This window comes from Rhipicephalus sanguineus, chromosome 5 (genome assembly GCF_013339695.2).
Source record: "Rhipicephalus sanguineus isolate Rsan-2018 chromosome 5, BIME_Rsan_1.4, whole genome shotgun sequence".
NCBI classification, from domain to species: domain Eukaryota; kingdom Metazoa; phylum Arthropoda; class Arachnida; order Ixodida; family Ixodidae; genus Rhipicephalus; species Rhipicephalus sanguineus.
This window is the reverse complement of record NC_051180.1, coordinates 177,832,027-177,853,799: the sequence shown is the minus strand read 5'-3', so window position 1 is coordinate 177,853,799 and position 21,773 is coordinate 177,832,027. Positions and strand designations below refer to the sequence as shown.

Sequence of the window (21,773 nt, the reverse complement as noted above, 5' to 3'; positions counted from 1 at the left end):
AGGATTTCGCCTTAATACACTGTTCGGTTGTCGTTGCATGAAATTCCAGCTGCCGTTGGTGTACAGTAGAGGTGGCTTGCTGTAATTAGGTGCGATAATTGGTATCCTAATACATCTTCAAACTACACTAGAATATGCAGCCGTCGTTTACGACGCGAACATTTCATAGAATATAAGAAGCGGCGGCTTACGAAGGATGCAGTAGCGTCACTCTTTGCAGACTACCCTTCACGTTTGCAGCTGAATCAACTGCAAACGTGAAGTCAATCAACTGCGTCCGAAAAGTCAACGAATGCATGTAGTACCAGTAGCAACGCTGCCTCGCGATCGCCGCCATGTGCATGCGGCGCTGACATTAGGTCCCGAAGCTGAAGAATCGGAGCCTATGGACACTACATGCGCTACCGGCGAAGAGAGAGAGAGAGAGATAATAAAACGAGAGAAAGGCAGGGAAGTTAACCAGAATTGTAGCGTCCGGTTTGCTACCCTACACTAAGGGGAGGGGGAAAGGGAAAGAAAGATGGAAAGGACAGTGGAGAGAAGAGCAGGCGCGGGATAAAAAAAAGATATAAACAAAAGGAAGCTGTAGAGCGGGAGTACTAAAGTCTATTCAATAGGCCACTGGTACGCAAAAAGTTCAGTAAGGCCTTAACTTATTTTCGCTGTGCAGACAGTTCAGGTCGGCATTCCAGCACTGACTGCTCCGACAGCTGTGTTGGGCCGCTACCGGCGAAACAACCGACAATCATTATGTATATTGTCACTGGAAGCAGCTTAGTGACATTTCATGCTATTTAGCGCATGAACTCATGGCTTGCTTATAGTGTGCTACACCAGTAGACGGTAGCACGCATCGGAAAACTTTAAGCGCAAAAGCTTTCAGTATTAGCTCTTGGCAAATTCTGCTTTCGAAAATCGACTTTCAGACAGTCAATAACCGACTTTCAGTCAAGCGAACGTAACGGTGATAAAACAATTTTCTGCGCATCACTGGCATGCGCTCTCGGGAATCGGGCTAGCAGACGACGCGCGAGCGTCTCGATTAAATAGCCGCGAAAGACACATGCCTTTGAAATTGGCTGGTTGCCCAGAACGACAAGTGCTTCATGATTCCAGTTTACAAGTTTTCATTATACTTTCAACAATGCGAATACAGCCGAAAACTGAACCATATAGCAGCTTCGAATGCAGCCACAGCATTCGTTTCCGCGAGCGACGACGCGACGGCTGGTCTACTACGGAGGCGGCGCCCGGCGGCTAAAAGCCGCACTAACGCCGACGGTTGGTTCTCATTGCGCTCCGCTCCTTCGCCCAGGCACAGAAAGATAGAGGAGGCGCTGAACGGAGTGAGCACAATCTCAGAAGCAGCACGTCAATAAGTGCACTCTGATCTACTAGACCGCTGTTCTGATAAAAAATCGCCAGGCTTTCGCGGAATGCGCAGCACAGTCACAGCGAAAGCTGGAAGAGTGGCCTTTCCACACTAAGAATAAAAAACAGTCAAAAGAGCGTCACGGCACTGTGGCTCTCTTCGGGTGTCCATTTGACCCCTTTTGAAAGCTAGAAGCAGAGAAACAGAGTGAGCATTTCGGCAGGAGTTACTGGACTCTTCGGAAGCGCGTTTCGATTGGCTTCCGTGAAGAAGGCGCCATCGTATTGCCACGCCCGCTTTTTGTTTTATTTTGATCTATTCGGGTTTGACAAGCACGGACGCTAGCAACGCTCGAGGCTGACCGCGCTGCAGTGTTCTAGAAGCTTCGCGATTGTAGTAGATCACTTTGTTACGATTGCGCGCAGGACGCCCATAGTCTAGATTATTAAAGAGCTTGGGCGACCCCCAGTGATAAGACTGGAAAGTTCGATGCGGGACGTATAAAAGACGGCGCGTCCCAGCCATGCCCTTATGAAAATGTGAGACGAGTTCAAAAAGAAAGTCTAATGACTTCTGACATTTCAGTCATTTGACGCTCTAATGTGTCCCTTTAGAATTTTGTAATGTATTTGAAATGCCATTCAAAAACATATTGGCCGATCATTCTGATGCGTATTAACATGTGATAGTCTGATGCGGATTAACATGTGATAGTCCGATGCGTATTAACATGTGATAGTCTAGTGAGCATGAAACGACCTTTGACATCAACACTCATTATATTCTCTACTGTATTTCTTCAGAATTGTTTTAATGTACTCATAATGTCATTCAAAAACATATTGGCCACCGTCATTCTAATGTGTCCTTATGAGTGACTTTCTTGTGAGTATGAAACATCCTGTTTGCAATGACCCTCGGCCAAGCTTGTGCTTCGTGGCCAATGACATTCATAACATTCCTGAAACAGAACTATTACAGTGCATGATAAGATTTATGATATGTCCGGATGATAGTACGGAATCACATATTAGTTGTGCCTGACAATGTGTTTGCTGGTTGATACACATGCAGCCAAGCATCATACAAAAGTGCATGTATGCACCTTCTACGACACTTGTGCTGTACAAAGACATTTCTCAACAAAAGAAAATGGATAAAAACATTTATTGACTGGGAAACATGCAGAGGTTAAATGAAAGAAAAATATGGTGTACACCTGTCATATCTTCGTTTCGTTTAATCTGTCTACTTAACATTGATGACAGATTGCTTTTGATGCGCAGGGTCCTTGTAGGGAATCCATGTATGTGTATCCATGCATGTGTATCCTGCACGAAAGATCGCAGTAAATATATAAGAGTTGCAAAGAAAACTTTATCCAACACATCGTGCACCTTAGAACACTTAGATGTACTGCCAAGGCCCCGTGCAGGTAGTTGACAAAAAGCACTTTTGTGAAGTTAGAGTTAGTCAAAATTGCATCTTATATCGCATTTCCAATAGAAACTTTCAGCAAATCCTGTAAGAAAACAGGAAAACAACATAGAAGGTCAAGTCCAGCATCAAGTATACATTAATGGAGTTACGTCTAGGGTCTTGTTTCTTTGATCTTAGAATTCCCTCAAAAAAGTTGCAATAGGTTCATGAGCAGGCACAACATGTCGAAGCTCTTTGTAAAGATTGAAACAAATGCCTACCATAAAATATAAGCTCGACCAGGCTCACAGGTAGAACGCTCCCATCTTCTTCTGCAAGCTGTCGTCTGCTTCAGTTCCACGAACAGGTGAGATCACCGGGTATATATGTTAGGGATACCAGAAAACATTCATGAGTTGGCGCACCACACAGACCTTACAGCTCACACAAAATACATACAATGTATTCAGGCAAGTCTATATGTTTATATACCAGCAAGGGCCTTGAATGATGGACTCAGATTGCGCTATAAGAACAAGTATAACCTGAGCAACGGCTCATGGCAGACAACTGTAATGGTGCCATTGCAAGCCGAACTTTCAGAAACTTATGTACTTAGTAAACACTATGTGGTTGGAGAACGCAGATTACGATATAGGTCATTTAAATGACGAAAATTACATCAGCTCTGCTACACAATATAAAATGCATAAATTGATAAAATAAGAGTATGTGTGGCCCATGTGCACACACCATAATGCCGTGCTTTACATATTGTATTATATGATGAATTTGAGCCGTTTAGGAAACTAATTCTAGTCGTGCTAAAGCCAATCAATGCCTGGAATATCGGTTTGAATTTGTAGTGCTGCAAGCCATAAAAAAAAACCGTTAACCACTTTTGTCAGCCTTCTCTAAACTTCTGCACACATAGTTACATATGAGAATTTAGATTTGTTTCCCATAATAATTACTTCATAAAATTAAAGTAGCACTCTCACAATGAATGCTACGTCTTAGTCGCACAACCTGCAAATAAGAGCGCTTTTTCAGTTTCATGCTGCCTTAAGAAAAGCTCACAAAAGAAACATGAACTTTAGATAAGCACATAATTGAGGTGTGCTTTTGCCACCCCAGCACAGTGGATAAAAAGCTCTTGGAACAGTGCTGCTTAACCATTACAACAACTTCTGTTAATATAAACCAGTATGCTTCAGGAAACAATATAACGACGGGAAAAATATTTCACATCATTTTTCTCAAACACAAATATTGCAACAAAGGGCACCTTGCCAAACGCAACTGGCATATTTGTCTAGAATTGATAATTATATACATCTTGTGCTCTTTCAAATTACTGTACACATGGTGTTAGTACCAGAATATAACGTAATTCACTGACTTGTATTATCTTCAAGTGGGTTCACCCAACGCAAGTTCGTTTCTCGTAGCAACGACCTTGCACAGTCAGATTAAAATCCTAACCATAGTGCAACTAACTTCTAACAAAAACAAGCGCGGTGCAGTAGTCGCGGAGAAAGCCACAAACACACGCCACTGAAGAGCACCGCACGCGCATGTGCAGCCGCAGCGTGTTTTTATATCTTCCTCCCCGCGTACTACATGCCAATTATTACTGAGTTTCCTGAAAAGTTACTTCATTTGTACCTGCATCATGAGAAGGCTAGGCGATGAACGTTATGTTTAAAGCAGTTCTATTTCCGAAGTGATAAGCCATCGTACAAGTAGCTTCAGGCGATGATCTCGTGCAGTATACAGCTGTAGTCGATTTCAATAACTTTCGACGACGCTAAGAAGTTTATTTACAGAATCACAACTCGGATACAAAAAATCTTGCAAATTATTCTTCCTTCGGTTTACGATCGCTTCTGAGCGGCGGAATGCCAAGAGCGGGCCACTTTCTCTCTCTCCTCGGTCGCGACCCGTCCCCTCTCCGGGAAAGAGCCATGCTCTCAGTCCTTCCCTCCTACCTCACCTCCCCCCTCCGGTCCCCTACGCCCAAAAGGGCGAGTGTTGCCCTCCCTGCGACACATACATCGCGCAGGCGTCCCCAAGGTCAACCAGTTCCCGAGTAGAGAAGCAGCAGCGGGAAGCGGGCGGGCCGAGCGACAGGCATTCTTGGAATCGAAAAACAGCCAAGGAAGAAGAGCGCCATGACAAGAAACGCTTGCGTTACAGAAGCGAGCGGAGTATCGCGCAAAGCAACGCGCCTTCATCCACCCGTTGCAGTTGTAGGTAGTGAACGCACATGGTGAGTGCTTCATACAACCGTATAAAGTGCACAGAAAGCATTGAGCATAGCGTAAAACATACCTGTCTATCATCCTTCCTCTGGCCATCATCCCGGCAGAGTGAACACACCGCCCAGACGATCACACTCGGTTCCTGCGTAAAAGACGTCATGTAATGAAGTAACCTAGCTGTGTAATTCAGAAATATTCTAGAACTTACCAAAATCAGGCATCCACTGTGCACTCTTCAGCTTTACAGTCCACAATGTACCGTACACTCGGCGACAGTCTTGTCAAAAGGCTGCTGTACGTCCGCACTCGCCTTCAGTCACGAGACTAGGACCTAGATCGTCTTGGAAGGTACACTTGACATTGAATCAAGTAACCAACGTGTATAATCGATAAACGTGGTAACGAAGCATTGCAGAACACAGCATGGCACACACACACACACACAAACCGCGCGCATCGTGCACCCGATGATGATGATGATGATGATGTCTGTGGTCTTCCCCTTTATACCGGGGGGGCACCTTTTAGTGTCCTGACCGGAACGAAAAACAAATAAAATAAAAAAAAGAGAAACAAAAAAAAAATAATCACACCAGGTCCATGAACATCACAATTGTTCACTGTCTCCCTGACCACCACTGCAGAAGCCTTGCTGGGTGATTCCACGTAAGATCGAACAAACGATGGCTGGTCGACCTCTCAAATTTATTTGAAAATTTTATATATTATTGCCTGATGAGTGGAAAGAAGAGATCCGCAATTTGTTTTGTCGCCAAAAATTTTTTCGAACCACAGGAAATCAATAATGACGAAGAGGTGGAGTGGAGCGCTCATCCGCTCTGCTGTTTTGGCCAACTTTCGTTATGAATTGCACAAAATATATTAAAGTGAGGTAGCTGAAATTTATTTACCTAAATATATGCATGTTTTTGCTTCTGCGCAGGTATTTTTAGTTTTTATGTGTAGTGTAGATGTTTTTATAAAAAACCTCAAAAATGGCCCAATCGGCAAAATTTTCTTCACTTTGAAGGTCTTTATCTCAAAAATGCCTTGTAGCAGAGCGACAAAAATTCTGCATTACGTTCTTCGCATGCTTATCTACCAAACTGCCAAATCTTGTATTTATATAACTTTTCAGTAAAGAGATATGATCGGGCTAACTTCAAGAAAACACCGAACAATGAAAACTTCTGACGACAATTAAAAAAAAACCCCATTTTTTAAATTTCTTAAACTTTGTCCACTTATTCTCCTCCACATCAGCTTTCACAATCATTAAAAACATGTTGCATAATGTCGTTGCACTAATAGTTACGGCCCCTCCAATGAGACCCTTTGGCAAGGATGTGCAATTCGGACTTCTTGCCCAGCAAGTGTATAAAATGCAGGCAGGATTGAATTTCTTTTTATTAAAAGGTCAGCAGGTACCCAAAAAGGTGTCGCCGGCACTGAAGACGTAAATTTTTAAATTATGTGGTCACTGCAGCGGCCACGAGCGCGGAGCTACCGAGTAGGCGCGCGCGCGCCCGAGATGCTCGTTGTAAGAGACGGCGCAGTGAGAGCTCGTTCTCGCGCCCTCAGACCGATTGAGTTCGAAACAGCAACACCTCTCGGGTGACTTGAACGCACGTGCACTGGAGCTTCGCTATTCTATCCGCCCTCTGTTCGCATCTCAGCTAGGCGCTGATAACACGGCGGAGATGGAAGCAAGATGAAAACTCTATAAGGGAGCTATGAGCGCTCGCTTCACGCACGCTGCTGCCACAGAAACTGCGCTGCGCCAGTTGCGATCAGTGGAAAGCATGAACGTGGCGCTCCAGTGGCAAAGCAAACTATGAATTGTCAAAGGAAAGAAAAGCAAAACTATCGGTAACCGGATGCGCTTGTCTATATTAGATGTCGGCAGCAGACGGCGTGAACTGGCCGCGCGTTCGGTGCGCTGTTCACACTTCATTCGGCGCGGATAATTCTTGTGCTTTGCTCTTACTCTACTCCTCCTGTGCGTCTCATGACGAGAAAGTATAGCTCTGAAGAGTCTATTGTGGAGACTACCTTTCGAAGCACAAGAAGCTTAAAGGAGTACTGACACGAATTAAAAAAAAAAATTCGGATTGTTGCTCTAAATAAAAATACTGGTGTCGAGAAACCTAAAACGACTATTGTCGTGCCTGGGGATGCATCCTATATATTTTAATTAGCGCCACCTTAAAAAGACACTTTCGGTTTCGATATCGAGGGGGTAGCTTCTCGGTGTCGTTTCATACCAGTGTGACGTCACGGAGATACAGAAATTCGCGATGTACTAGCGGGAAATCCGTCATCTGCTCGTGGTGCAATAGACAACGATGAGTGAATTGTCGTCCAGTGACCCTGACAGTGATTTCTACGATTTAGGCTGCATGCAGGACGCAGAACTCGCGAACTCGGAGGAACTGTCTTGACTTGTCGGGATAATGTCCTTGCAGTGTGGCTGGCTTGCATATGCTCAGCGACGAAAACTTCAAAGTCAAATTAAAATATTTTATACGTATTCTCCGACTCCAGTGTGTGGACAGCGTGGACACTGCATACCAACGAAGCAAAAAATGTCCCTTTTGCGATGTCTCAAAATCGTGTCAGTACTGCTTTAATTATTGCAAAGAAGCCAAAATTTCGCAGAGTTACCGACCTAGACATATATGCTTTGAAGGAACGTTTAACGCCCGAAAGATCAGTGACTGTCAGTGAGACGGACTACTTGTGCTACGCGTGCTTTTGCTACCACTGCAATGAAAGATCTTCACGGAACGCACAGTTTAGCGATGACATTCTTGTGCCCCCTGAAAATGAAATCGACGCAATTAACCAGATCACTGCGACTACCGGTGCACGTGCGTTCAAGTCACCCGAGAGGTGTTGCTGTTTCGAACTCAATCGGTCTGAGGACGCGAAAACGAGCTCTCACTGCGCCGTCTCTTACAACGAGCATCTCGGGTGCGCGCGCGCCTGGTCGATAGCCCCGCGCTCGTGGCCGCTGCAGTGACCAAATATTTTCAAAATTGACGTCTTCAGTGCCGGCGACACCTTTTTAGGTACCTGCTGGCCTTTTAATAAAAAGAAATTCAATCCTTTTTCAAAATTGGCTAGCGCGAAAATCGACATGGACTAAGAAGGAACACTGATGTACAGGACAGGCGCTAGTGTTCATCAGTGTTCCTTCTTAGTCCTTGTCGATTTTCGCGCTAGCCAATTTTGAAGATTATGAACCAAGTAGCCCAACAACGTATAGTGTTAAAAATTCAATCCTGCCTGCATTTTATACACTTGCTGGGCAAGAAGTCGGAATTGCCAATCCTTGCCAAAGGGTCTCATTGGAGGGGCCGTAACTATTAGTGCAACGACATTATGCAACATGTTTTTAATGATTGTGAAAGCTGATGTGGAGGAGAATAAGTGGACAAAGTTTAAGAAATTTAAAAAATGGGGTTTTTTTTTTAATTGTCGTCAGAAATTTTCATTGTTCGGTGTTTTCTTGAAGTTAGCCCGATCATATCTCTTTACTGAAAAGTTATATAAATACAAGATTTGGCAGTTTGGTAGATAAGCATGCGAAGAACGTAATGCAGAATTTTTGTCGCTCTGCTACAAGGCATTTTTGAGATAAAGACCTTCAAAGTAAAGAAAATTTTGCCGATTGGGCCATTTTTGAGGTTTTTTATAAAAACATCTACACTACACATAAAAACTGAAAATACCTGAGCAGAAGCAAAAACATGCATATATTTAGGTAAATAAATTTCAGCTACCTAACTGTAATATATTTTGTGCAATTCATAACGGAAGTTGGCCAAAACAGCAGAGCGGATGAGCGCTCCACTCCACCTCTTCGTCATTATTGATTTCCTGTGGTTCGAAAAAATTTTTGGCGGCAAAACAAATTGCGGATCTCTTCTTTCCACTCATCAGGCAATAATATATAAAATTTTGAAATAAATTTGAGAGGTCGACCAGCCATCGTTTGTTCGATCTTACGTGGAATCACCCTGCTTTTATTATTGCTGTCGCTGCCAGGGGGTGCACGTTGGTATCGCGGCTGCCGCTTTCACCCGATGCGCCACAGTCTTTCACAAAGCCGAGTGCCTCCGGTAGTGTGGCGCCATCTGTCTGACGAGGCCAGAGGCGTTCGCAGTGAAGCACCAGGTGTTCGATGCTCTCCTCGTCTTTCCCGCATGTCCTGCACTGCACAGTGCCGTCAGCCAACGACGGGTCGAAGTGACGCCGATACACCCGAGTGCGGAGCGCTCCAGCACGGGCCTCAAACAGAAGTGCACTGCCGGCACTATTGTCGTATAAGCGTTCGGCCGTCAAACAACTAAAGCGCCCCCAAGGACAACTTTTCTTGGTAATGAAGGGAAGGCTACGGGGGCGGAGCTACTGCACATGTACTGCTCCGCGAAATAGTCCGGTTCGGCGCGCGTTTCGAATTTAGTTTTGGTTTGTGAACCTTCCGTACCTCATGTGATGGCCATTTCATTGTTCGAGCGGCCGTCTCAGGCTTATACAGCCATTTGCTAGTGAAATTCGTCAGAAGCTCCCTAGGCGAGTCGTCGGGAAAGGTGGAGGGTGACGAGCGCTCACTTGAAGACGAAGGCGCTATTTTGACTGTGAGGTGCACGTAAAAGGTGCGACGTTTTACAAGTGCAAAAACGCGAAATGACGCTGCATAAATCAAAACAAATATAAATATCTCCTTGGTGCGCGCTGACCCTCTCTTCAAACAGCGCTCCGTAGAAAATAAAGCAATGTTGTTGTTTTTATTTGTCACTGTACATAAAAAAAGTGTATTTATGGCTTTTTTTAACCCGTGTGTGCATGTTGGGAATGTGTTATGGCTGTTAGATTTTGTTATACAACTATACATTTTGTTTTGTCAAAAGAAACGCTTTTTTGTTTCAAGTTACTGCCCTCTCCCGTGGATAGAAAGAGGTAGGGATTATGATAGGAGGAGGGAATGGGTAGGGTGTGATAGGCGACACCCAACGTTGCACACAGAGGAGGTGAATGGGACAAGGAAGGAGTGAAGGGAGAGAGGAGTTGACGCCGTGGAGAACGGAAGAGAGTCGCGTGGAGACGACATTACGAGGAGGCGGGGCGGGAGAAGGATGTACGCGACGTTGGGCCAAATCGAACTTTGCTTGTCGGCTGCTTCTGACCAGCGTTGCAACAGCGAGGAGAGATAGAGACAGTAGTTTGAGGTTGGGAAAAACGCTTGTCCGCGTATCTTTGCAACCAACAACATTCTGTTTTGGACATATATGTAAGTGCACCATGCATAAGAACAGTCCCTAATTTTTATCACAACAATAACGAACTTTTTTTCTGTACGTCACCCATTGTCCACAGTTCCAATTCTTCTCCGCCCCCCAAAATCCTTCGCGACGCCGTGCGGGTACCCCACTCTCCTCCGTTAATTTCTACTGGACAAATGGGCAACACGGGCCCCTGAGCGAGTGTTCGCAGTGTCACTTGATCATATCTGTTCATATTTGCATATGTGATCGACTCATGCCTTTTAAAAATAAGGAAATGCTTACTTCTATTATACGGCAGGTAATATAATGAACATTGCTGCGGTCGTCAGCAATTCTTCGATCGCCGGTGCATGGGCGATATACGTAAAATATTTACGCATTCTACTGAAACACGATATTTGTGTACATTGCAACACAAATTGTTTATTGCTTGTAGTCTCTGAAAGACGAACTTGTCTATTGTGATAAACTGATTTTACGGTGGCGATTACGGCTATTTAACTTCTTTGTTGTGATGCGCGTTTTGACATTAGGAACGGCAACTGAAAGTCTGAACACTTCAGTCACCAGAAATTAAAGTGCACATGGTCATTTGACTCTCCGATGTACACTTAATGTTAAACGACATTAGGCTTTGCGTGTCTAATGTCTGTCTAGTGACTCATTAGGAGCGCACCTAGTCGACACTAGACACTCAAGACTCATTTTCATAAGGGTGAGCAGTTTTATCGACTGCCTACGCTCTGTTCACCGCTATCAGAATACAGTGTGTATTGCTGTAGTTTGACTTTTCGTTTCCCGGCCACAAGTTCGGACAAATAAAAAAAGTCACAGCTTCGCCGCAACGGCGAAGCAATGAATGGGATAGCAATAAATAGGAATGTAACGCGAAGAACGGAAAGCAGTTCGAAATTGCCAGCGCTTCGCTCGAGCCCAAAGGACGCACGGAAAGAACGCACACAGGACGAGCGCGACCTAATGCGTCACAGCTCGACACTTGAAGTACACTGCTAAAAAATAAAGCAGGACGCACGAAACCAACGAACAGGTACACACAGGACGAGCGCGAATTGTCACAGTTGTTACTTATTTCTGTTTGAACAGCGCGCTCCTTTCGCAAACGCGGCCGCTGCAGCGAGCGAAGTAACCTTCGTACCTCCCGCTCCACCCCACCGGCCACCCCTTCTTTCCTCGAGATAAGCGCACGAAGGCGACCACGCCCTGTAGGGCGAAGAGCAACGGCCTTCGCAGGAACGGGGCGACGATCATTAAAGCGCGCCACGCGCGCACATCGCGCTATCTATGTGGTGACCATGAAAGCATGCTGAAGTAAATGGTGTTGTAGCGAAGCGTTCCTACTCAGTAATGGGTCATCCTCTCGAGCGCCTTCTAGTGGGTCGTCCTCTTCTGTGAGAGCACGCCCCTCGTGCAGAGCGTTGGCCCCGCTTTGACTGTCGATGTCGTGCGCCGTCGCGGAGTGCCCGCTAATAAACGTCTCGACAACTTGGTGGAGAGGGCTGTGCCCTTTAAATAACTACGGTCCGAATTCGATGCCCTTGGAGTTATCCGCGTGCTGTACCGCAACGGACGCCAGCGTGCTGACGCCGACGCCCTGTCGCGCTCTCCCTTGCCTGACAACAATGCCCACAGCTCAGCGTCTCACTTTATCGTTTCTTCCATAGACATTCACACCATCACTACCGAATAGCGCAAGGATCAATGGATCGCCTCACTGATAGACTTCATGACTGATCCATCGGCCACACTATCCACTCGCGCGTTGCGTCGTCAAGCCGGCCATTTCGCCGTTCGCGACGACCTGCTCCACCGACGCAATTACAACGGCGACGGCCGCCAGTGGCTACTAGTAATACCCGCAGTCTGCGTTCTGACATATGCGAGTCGTTCTACTGTGATCCGCTTTGTGTACACTGTGGTATCGAAAACCTACTACCGCATTCGCCAACGGTACTTTTGGCAAGGATGTACCGCTACGTCCAGAAGTTCGTTCACTCCTGCACCGATTGTCAGCGCCGCAAAACTTCAACGCACTTGTCGCCGGCAGGTATGCAACCTCTACCTTGCCCTGACCGACCGTTTGGGCGCGTTGGCATCGATTTGTATGGGCCACTTTCTCTGACGTCCGCTGGTAACCGCGGGGCCATCGTCGCTGTAGACCAGCTTACGCGATACGCTGAAACTTCCGCGCTCCCTGCGGCTACAGCGAACGATGTGGCCTCCTTCCTGCTCCCCTGATTCATGCTGCGTCACGGTCCACCCCAGGAGCTGCTCAGTGATCGAGGCCGTGTCTTCTTGTCGGAAATCACCGAAGCCATTATCAAAGAGTGCAACGTTGTTCACCGCAAAACTACTGCTTACCACCCGCAGACGAATGGCCTCACCGAACGCTTTATAGGCTTGGCGACATGCTGTCTATGTACGTCGCCGCCGATCACACCAATTGGGATGCTCTTCTGCCCTTCGTCACCTACGCGTACAATACCGCGCCTAAGAGCACTGCTGCCCCCCCCCCCCCCATTTTTCTTACTGTATGGCTGGCGCCCGTCGCACAGAATCGACACAATCCTTCCCTACAAGCCGGATCGATCTGTATGTGCGCCTATGTCTGCCACAGCCAGACTTCCTGAGTAGTGTCGCGAGCTCTCTGAGACCTTTACTACGCATAACCAAGAGCGGCAGAAAAGCATTCGCGGTGACACCACTAGTTCTGCGCCCACGTTCCTTCCTGGAGCGCTCGTATGGCTCTCGGTCCCTACCACTGCAACTGGCCTCTCTTCCAAACTACTGCCCAAATACGAAGGCCCCTAACGTGTCCTCGAATGCACATCCCCGGTCAACTACATGATCGAACCCATCGACCCATCTTCGGACATGCGCCGTCGCGGGCGCGACATTGTCAACCTGGCGCGCCTGAAGCCCTACCATGACCCGCTCATAGTGACAAGCTGTTAGGTCGCCAGGCAGCTCCCTTTTCGTACCCGGCGTAATTGTAGCGAAGCGTTCCTTAATGGGTCATCCTCTCGAGCACCTTCTAGTGGATCGTCCTCTTCTCTGAGAGCACGCCCCTCGTGCAGAGAGTCGGCCCCGCTTTGACTGTCGCTGTCGTGCGCCGTCGCCGAGTGCCCGCTAATAAACGTCTCGATAGTGTATATAAATAGCTTGCCGTTAGCAGGATGCAAGACGGCACTGTTGGTGGCCTAACCGCCTAACGCCGCGCGCTGCGGAACGAGAGGTCGCCCGTTCGATTCCGCGTGTTTTTCTGTATTATGTTTCTTTGCGGCATTTATATATATATATATATATATATATATATATATATATATATATATATATATATATATATATATATATATTGTAAGGAAGACAGCGCCGCTGGGGCGCGAACGCGTGCTCGGCTACGGGAAGAAGAGAAAGAGGAAGTAGAGAATAGAACAGCCGGCCTAGTCTGTAGCGCTCGGTGCACGGTGCTGGTTGAGTGGTTGAGTACCGGATAGTTTTTATTCTTTGATTAGAATCTGTGGTGTTTTTCTTCCGTATATGCAGGATCAGTTCCGTTTTCTTGATTTTGTCTACTTGAGTCCACACTGATGTCTAGGAATTCTCCTGGTCAGGATCGTTCCCTGTGGACGGCTTCTCTGCACAGTGATGATTTGCCGATTGACCTGTTTCTCCGCAGTGGTGTGAGCAGCGTTCCCGTCGCTCTGGTGCCCTTGGGTGGGCACTTCATTAAGCTAAATAACCCTAAGGCGATACAAGAACATCTTCATGCCGTGACCCCAAACTACCAGAGCATTACCGACGTGAGGCAGTTTGGTCGCGGTGGAATCGTATGCAGATCGCCAGACCAGGCATGTGTAAAGGATCTTCTAAAGTGTTCATCCTTTGCATCGATCCCGGTGAGTGCGTATATTCCACCACATCTGGCTTGCACTAAAGGCATCGTACGCGGCATAGACGCGCAACTCAGCCCTGCGGAGACTCTAGAGAAGCTTTCTGAGGCAGGTGTGGTGGCTGTCTACCGGTGCAATCGAGTTGTAGACAATAAGAGAGTCCCCACGGAGTCAGTGATTGCGACATTTGCTGGCACATCATGTCCGTCTGAAATTAAAGCATGGCCTTTAGTATTTAGAGTAGATCAGCTAGCGACGCGCCCACTGCAATGCCGGAACTGCTGGAGATTTGGGCATAGCGCTGGTGGATGTAAGTCAGATGTGCGCTGTCACAGATGTGGTGAAGGCCACTCAGATCGAGAATGCACAGCTCATGATGACAGGTGTTGCCTCTGTGGTGGACAACATGCTGCTGACTATACAGAGTGCCCAATTCGACAGCAAGAAATGCAGGTGCTGGAGATTGTTGAAAAAAGGAGATGCTCTAGGAGGGAAGCCATGTCAATTGCCAAGGACAGAGCGCATGGTTATGCTGGCGTTACAGCACGTCAAACGTTTTCGGAGACGACTATCGCGCAGGCAGTTGAGGTAGCAGTAGGAAAGGCTATGACTACAGTAATGGACCAATTAGTGGTTAGCATTTCCGAATGCATTGCTCAAGTTGTCAGCAATCAAATTGCTAAGCTTGTAATCCAAACTTCGACGGGTACTCCCGAGTCCAACAAACTGCCAACTGCCAGTGAAGCGAATACAGCATGTACTGATAAGGTAAACAGTGCTGATAACATCCGTGACTCCGCAGAGCATATGTTGGCTGATGGTCAAGAACATGTGCTAGACCTAAACGTGTCCACAGATGTCGAGTTTGATGCCCGGGCTCAGAAACGCAGCCGGTCCCCATTGAACTGTTCTGCTTCTCCTTCCCCTCAGTCTAAACCAAAGAAGTCACCACCCAGTAAAGTTCTAAAGGAGAGCATTTTGGAGAAAGTTGTATCCGCAACAATTCTCTCACCAAAATAGCGTCCCTGAGAGTTTTACAGTGGAATTGCCGCTCTATATTTGCTGCTATTACTGATTTACATTGTCTTTGTTCACAGTTAAATCCTGATTTAATTTTATTACAAGAATCTTGGCTTGCTCCAGATAACAATTTTTACTTTAGGAATTATCGTTCGATTAGATTAGACCGCCCCTCGAGAGGCGGTGGAGTAATCACAATGCTATCAAACAGAATTTGCCACAAAGCAAAACTGACGTTAAAGCTGATCTCCCCAGAATGTGAAATATTAGTTATAAACATAACTCTTCCGACTGGTCAGGCTTTTTCGATAGCAAATGCGTACTTTCCTTCAGGCGTACATGACACTCGGTCATTGGATACTATAATTGCGACTTGTGGAAGAAATATTTTATTAGCAGGGGACTTCAACGCCCATCATGTTGCATGGGGTGTAAAAACTGATGCGTGCGGCAGCCGCTTGTGGGATTGGTCTCAAGATAATCATTTTACATGCTTAAATTCAGGAAGCCCAACGTATGTGAGAGGTCGTACTTCTTCATCGTTGGATTTGACTTTTGCAAGTTCCAGCCTTAATATTTCGGCTTGGTCAGTGGTGGATTGCGCTACAAATAGCGACCACTTGCCGATTACTTTCGAAATAGTATGTCCAGTAGCCCCATCAGTTTTTAATGCACGTACGTATATAAATTACACTAAATTTAAAGATTCATTGTGTTCTTCATTGGCTTCGCTAACAGATACAAGCATTAAGTCGAAGGCTTTGAGCATATGTTCTGTTTTAAAGAGTGCTCGCGAGAAATCTGAATTTGTGGTCTCTTCAGTTAAGCAGAACTCTAATTCCCCTTGGTGGAATGATGATTGTTCGAGGGATTATAGGCGCAGAAAGGCAGCATGGAAAAAGCTGTTGTACAATCAATGCCCTCAAAATTGGAAGGATTACCAGTTCTGCGCTGGTGCTTTTAAACGAACAGTTTCGAAGGCGAAAGAAGATTACGACATTCGGACATTTGATTCTCTGTCGAAATCAAACAATAAACGCGCATTATATAGATTTCTACGTAAAAAGAAACTGACTCCGCGATCCATGAATGCCGAATCTGTCGTTTTGACTCCAGAAGAAATAAAAGATGCGTTGGAAGCAATAGGTAGGGGGTTGGAGCAGCGCTTTTCTTCGCAACTATCACCACGTCCTTTGCTTACATTAGGTAATGACGACTTCACAGAAATTTCGGCGGCTGAATTATCACAGGTTTTAGCTAGCCTTCCATCAGCGGCTCCGGGCCCTGACGGAGCTCACATCGGCCATGCTGAAAATGATGAATAAGGAATCACCAGAATATTTATTAGACATAATCAATTACTCAGTAAAAATGGCATGGCTCCCATCAGATTGGAAAATAGCTAAGGTAATACCATTACTTAAAGTTCCGGATAAGGGGTATGTATTGGACAACATTAGGCCCATTGCGCTAACTTCAAATTTCGTAAAATTAATCGAGAGAGTTTTAAATATTCGTATAATAAATTTCATTAATGAGAAAGAAATCTTAAATCCATCCCAAATTGGCTTTAGATCAGGATGCTCTATATGGCAGGCGCATATAGATCTCGAAAGCCGTATCCAATTAGCTAGGCGTGAAAGAAAATATGCGGCGTTAGTCACTCTGGACATCGCAAAAGCATATGATAGTGTTGAGCACATAGTTTTAATGAATCAGCTTCACAACCAGAATTTTCCAAGATATATTCAGGCATGGATTGCGGAATTTTTACGAAATAGAACATTTTATTGCTTCCAAAGCGGCATATCGTCTTCTACGTATGTACAATCAAGAGGTGTACCGCAAGGGGCAGTCCTTTCCCCGGTATTATTTAACATTCTCATGAGTTCTATTCCACGACAAGAGGAAGTGCACACATATGTGTATGCTGATGACATTGCATTTTTTTCATCAGCAGATGATATTCAAAAGCTATTCCATATATTGCAATCATACTTATCATCCGTAGAACGTTGGCTTGATGGTCTACATCTGTATTTAAATGTCAGCAAATGCTCTGTAATAACATTTCCATTGAAAGACCCTATTTACATGTCGCTATCTTATCATGTCGAGAATATTCCACAAGTTGAGAAAGTAAAATATCTGGGCGTGATATACGACCGATCTATGTCGTGGAAGGCTCACATTGAATACATAGCAGCAAAGGGCGTTCGGGCGGTTGGATTGTTAAGGAAAATCAGCCACAGTCGGTTAGGTATGAGAAGAAAAACGCTTTTATCGATATATTGCATGTATGTTCGCCCAGTTCTTGAATTCGGGTGCATATTATATGCTGGGGCTCCTGCTTATAAGCTTCATCCTCTTGTAGTCCTCGAAAGACAAGCCTTGAGATTATGTTTAGGTCTTCCTAAATTTGTAGCAATCAAGGTCTTGTATCTGGAAGCTAGGCTCCCCTCATTAGCTACCCGTTTTAAGTTGTTAGCAGCTCAGTCATTTCTAAGGCTGTATGAATCCCCCGTAAGACGTTCAGCAACAGTTTTTATTGCCAGTCCTGAATTGTTTTTTGGAGTATATTGGCCGAGATTTCATACGCCTCAAATTCTGGTTATACAGAGCCTTCTTGACTTTTTAAACGTTCAAATTAAGGACATGCCTTTAATCAGTAATAGCAACAAATATATTAAAATACAATTTGACGACATTTTTCCAAAAAATGCAAAACTAATATCGTCCCGCTTTTTAAACGCTATATTGAGTGATTACCTGGTACATATGCCAATAAAGACAGTCATAGCGACTGATGCTTCACAGAGTGAAGAAAAATGTGGAATTGGGATTTTCTCCCCTGCTCTTGATTGGTCATTTTCTCTTCGCCTTCCAGATTTTGTGCCCGTATTTGTAGCAGAATTTTTAGCGATCATTCTAGCTCTCCGTAAATTAACAGCATCAATAAAGTCTGCAGTAATTTTGACGGATTCTCGGTCAGTATGTTCCTCACTAACTGCAAATGAGGAATCGAACGTTCTGAGGGTTTTCAAATCATTAGTCCCACGGCATATAAATTTGATCAAGTTGGTTTGGGTTCCAGGACATAAAGGGCTAATTATGAATGAAATGGCAGATACGCTAGCAAAGACATCTTTGAATGGCCCGGTTATTCAGGTATTACCGGCATCAACATTCATTATAGGTGCGAGATTAAGGAGGAAACTGTTGTTAGATGAATTTTATGCACCGTCAATAACGAACACATTAAAATTGCAGCATTTGAATCATTATTGGAATAGTAAAATATGTCAAACAAGAGCAATTGAAGTCGCAATCACTAGACTACGCTGTCAGACTCCATACCTAAATTTTTATTTACACAGAGCTGGTCTGGCAGCTTCCCCTAATTGTTCTTTTTGCGGAATACCCGAGTCAACGGAACATTATCTGATTCACTGTAACAGATACTCTTCCTTGCGCAAATTGACTTTAGGTACCGTCTTCCGACTCCTTAGATTGGATTTAAGCGCACCAAATGTACTTTCATTCGGGGCTTTGTCCCTTGGATACAGTGACGGGAAGATTGCCGATGCCCTGCAGGAGTTTATTAAAGGTTCACAGAGGTTTAGGCTATAGAATCAATCTCTCCTCTTGTTTTTCTGCTTTTCAAAATATCTTTATTCTTTTTATTCAAATTCTCCGCTTCATTGTTTATATGATTTTCTATTTCTATTCTTAATTTTTTTTTCATTTTACTTCTTTCCTCTTAAATAGAAAAAAAATCTACGCTTTACTTTAACAATTAGATTTTAAAAACTATCTGGTTCTTGGCCAATCCCCCAGCGTGGGTGTGTGCCATAGTTATAGGATCTACTCTACTCTACTCTACTCTAGTGAACAGGCGTTGTCTCTGTTTCTCTCGTTACAATGGCGCAGTCGTCGAAAGGCTTCGGCGAACCCCAGCTGTTAGCTTGAGGCAACGCGTCTTCCAGAGGAACGCCGTCACGCTTCCTCGCTGATGGAACCCGCAAGTAGATCACCGCGGCAAGCATCCATCCCACCACCAACGGACGGCGTCCAGGCCTCCATTGTGGTTCCGGGGAACTACTTGTCCGGTGACGTGCTCCTTCGCGGCAACAATGCACACGGGCTCCTCTCGCCCAGGGACGGCATACATGCCTCCTCGCCACCACCTGCCAATCTGTCGGCGCTTCAGGCACCGTCCGTGGACGGCGTCCAGGCCTCCTCGGCGGCTCAAGCCTCCTTCATCGACGCCGTAGTACCAGTTCACGACAAGCCATCTCACGGGTACCGATTACCTCGGAACGCGGTTGACGCTTCCAACGGCCAGGACCCCGGGAATGCCGTCCACGCTTCCCGCAGCGACAACGGCTTACTCATTACTCCATCGGCACCCGAGCCGCTTAGGGGTGCTGTCCAAGCTCCCTCAGACAAGGGTCCCTCCTCTATGAGTACGCTGATCGTACCATACTCCTCGGACGACACCACAGGCACCACGCGCGGATCGCCCGAGAGCGCCGCCGAGCTTTCCGCCACCATCGCACGACTCCGAGTCACGGTGAACGCCTTAGCAGCGTCAATCTCCGTGCTGTGCCCTGCCGCCTTGCCAGCACTGCACTCGCTCAATGCCGCGTTGGCCGCCGCGCCTCGCAAGACCATGAAGAGAGCTCACCCGAGAGCCGCAGAGAGCTGCGGTGTGCCCTCACGGAGCTCTCATACCACCTCGACTGGTTGGCGTCGTCATGCCCCGGAGTTTCACCTACCGTAGCACCATCACCGGCTGTTTGGGCAGTGCCGGTGTTCCGCGGTTTCCAGGACGACGTCTTCGGGTGGATTGAGACTATCAACTCGCTCGGCAATGATGGTCCGACCACGCTTGGTCGGACCATCAAAAATGGATGATTGCCATCGACAGCCTTCGCGATGCCGCTAAGGCATGGCATGCCTACGAGGGCGTCAGGCAGCCATCCTGGTCGGTATGGTGTGCAAAAATCACAAATCTTTTTCGTCCTCTTTCACATGCCTGTAACCCTATCTCCCCAGACCAACTCTCGACCGTGCATGGGGGCTGTGAGGCACACCACTTCGACGGCGCGGCTCGGGCGTGCACAAACCTGCCCTCCGCCCGAGATCACGAGGCACAGCGCTTCTATGATGTAGCTGTGCCCTTCACCAACGTGCCCTCTCTCGGGCATCGAGCTCATCTGGGGTACCAGCTTGATGGGGCTTCGGTGCCCTCGAGCCCCACGACAGAAACCCTCTCGGGCTGCCCTGAAACTGACGTTGGACGCCGGTCTTGCACTCCACTGCTGGTCTCCGCCGCTGCGCCGGTACACGGCATCTTAAGATCACTGAGAGAGGCCGAGACCACTCCTCGTCCAGCGCAGTTGGAGGAACCGGCCCCATATTCGCCTTCGCTGGGGCACGTGCAGATGATACCAGCTCCTCTCGTGCTTGCCACACCTACAGTAAAGGCGCCAGAAGAGCCCAAGCCATTCATCGCTGTGCTCGCTGACGAAGGTCATGAGGCGCATAACCTCGGCGCTGAGGGTGCCCGCAGCAGCCACTCCACCGAAAGCTTCGCTGATTGTCCCGCGGCAGACACGACCGGCCGCGAGCTGTGTTCTCCGCCACAGATGGGAGAAGCTACGTGGCTACTCTCCACACCAAACAAGACCACCCACAAGCCACAGCAGTTGGCGATGCCGCCTCCATGCTCGCCAGTGCTTGAGCGCATGGAGCGGCCAGTTATTCTCGTACCTGAGAAGCCCCTCACTCAGACAAGGAAACCAAAAATTGGGAGGCATATGCAGCTGTCCTCTATGCGGAGCCTGAAAAAAATAAACGCCCGTTACTCGGCAGCGTGGTACGCTCCACCTAGCTCGTGCGGTGGGAGAGCGTCGATGAGATTTGGTCCGTCAGCTGCAAAGCTGCAGAGACGCGCGCAACGACAGAACTGCGGTGACAACACATCAGTGCAGTCATATGCCGTTCCTCCTACAGTGCGTCAAGAAATGCGACAAGAGAAGCGACAGCGGCAGCTACGACCTTCCCTCAATAGCCAGTGCCGACCGCCAGAAACATGTAAACTCCAACACACCCAGTCGCAGCTGAACCGATACCTGCGAAGACCGCCAAGCAGCAGTCAATTTCGCCCACCAGAGACGTTTCGGCAGCTCGCCATGCTACGTCGCAGTCTTGGCCGAGTGTAAGGAAGACAGCGCCGCTGGGGCGCGAACGCGTGCTCGGCTACGGGAAGAAGAGAAAGAGGAAGTAGAGAATAGAACAGCCGGCCTAGTGAACAGGCGTTGTCTCTGTTTCTCTCGTTACAATATATATATATATATATATATATATATATATATATATATATATATATATATATATATGTGTGTGTGTGTGTGTGTGTGTGTGTAATATATACGGTGCATGACAGCAGCGACAGGGACGGCAAAAATTAGCCGAGAGTGTCCATATAATT

At 46.7% G+C, this 21,773-nt stretch overlaps 1 long non-coding RNA gene across 2 annotated transcripts; it reads right to left on the bottom strand.

Annotated features, from left to right (window-relative positions):
• Positions 1 to 2,173: 2,173 nt before the first annotated feature.
• On the bottom strand, positions 2,174 to 5,152 carry LOC125758570 (uncharacterized). Of its 2 annotated transcripts, none has more exons than XR_007416230.1 (3): positions 5,122 to 5,152; positions 3,073 to 3,130; positions 2,174 to 2,703 (listed from the first exon to the last, which is right to left on the bottom strand). It is a non-coding gene; the product is annotated as an uncharacterized LOC125758570 (long non-coding RNA). The 2 variants fall into 2 exon arrangements; XR_007416231.1 differs by having other exon boundaries at positions 3,073 to 3,140; positions 5,126 to 5,146.
• Between the last annotated feature and the right edge of the window lie 16,621 nt (positions 5,153 to 21,773).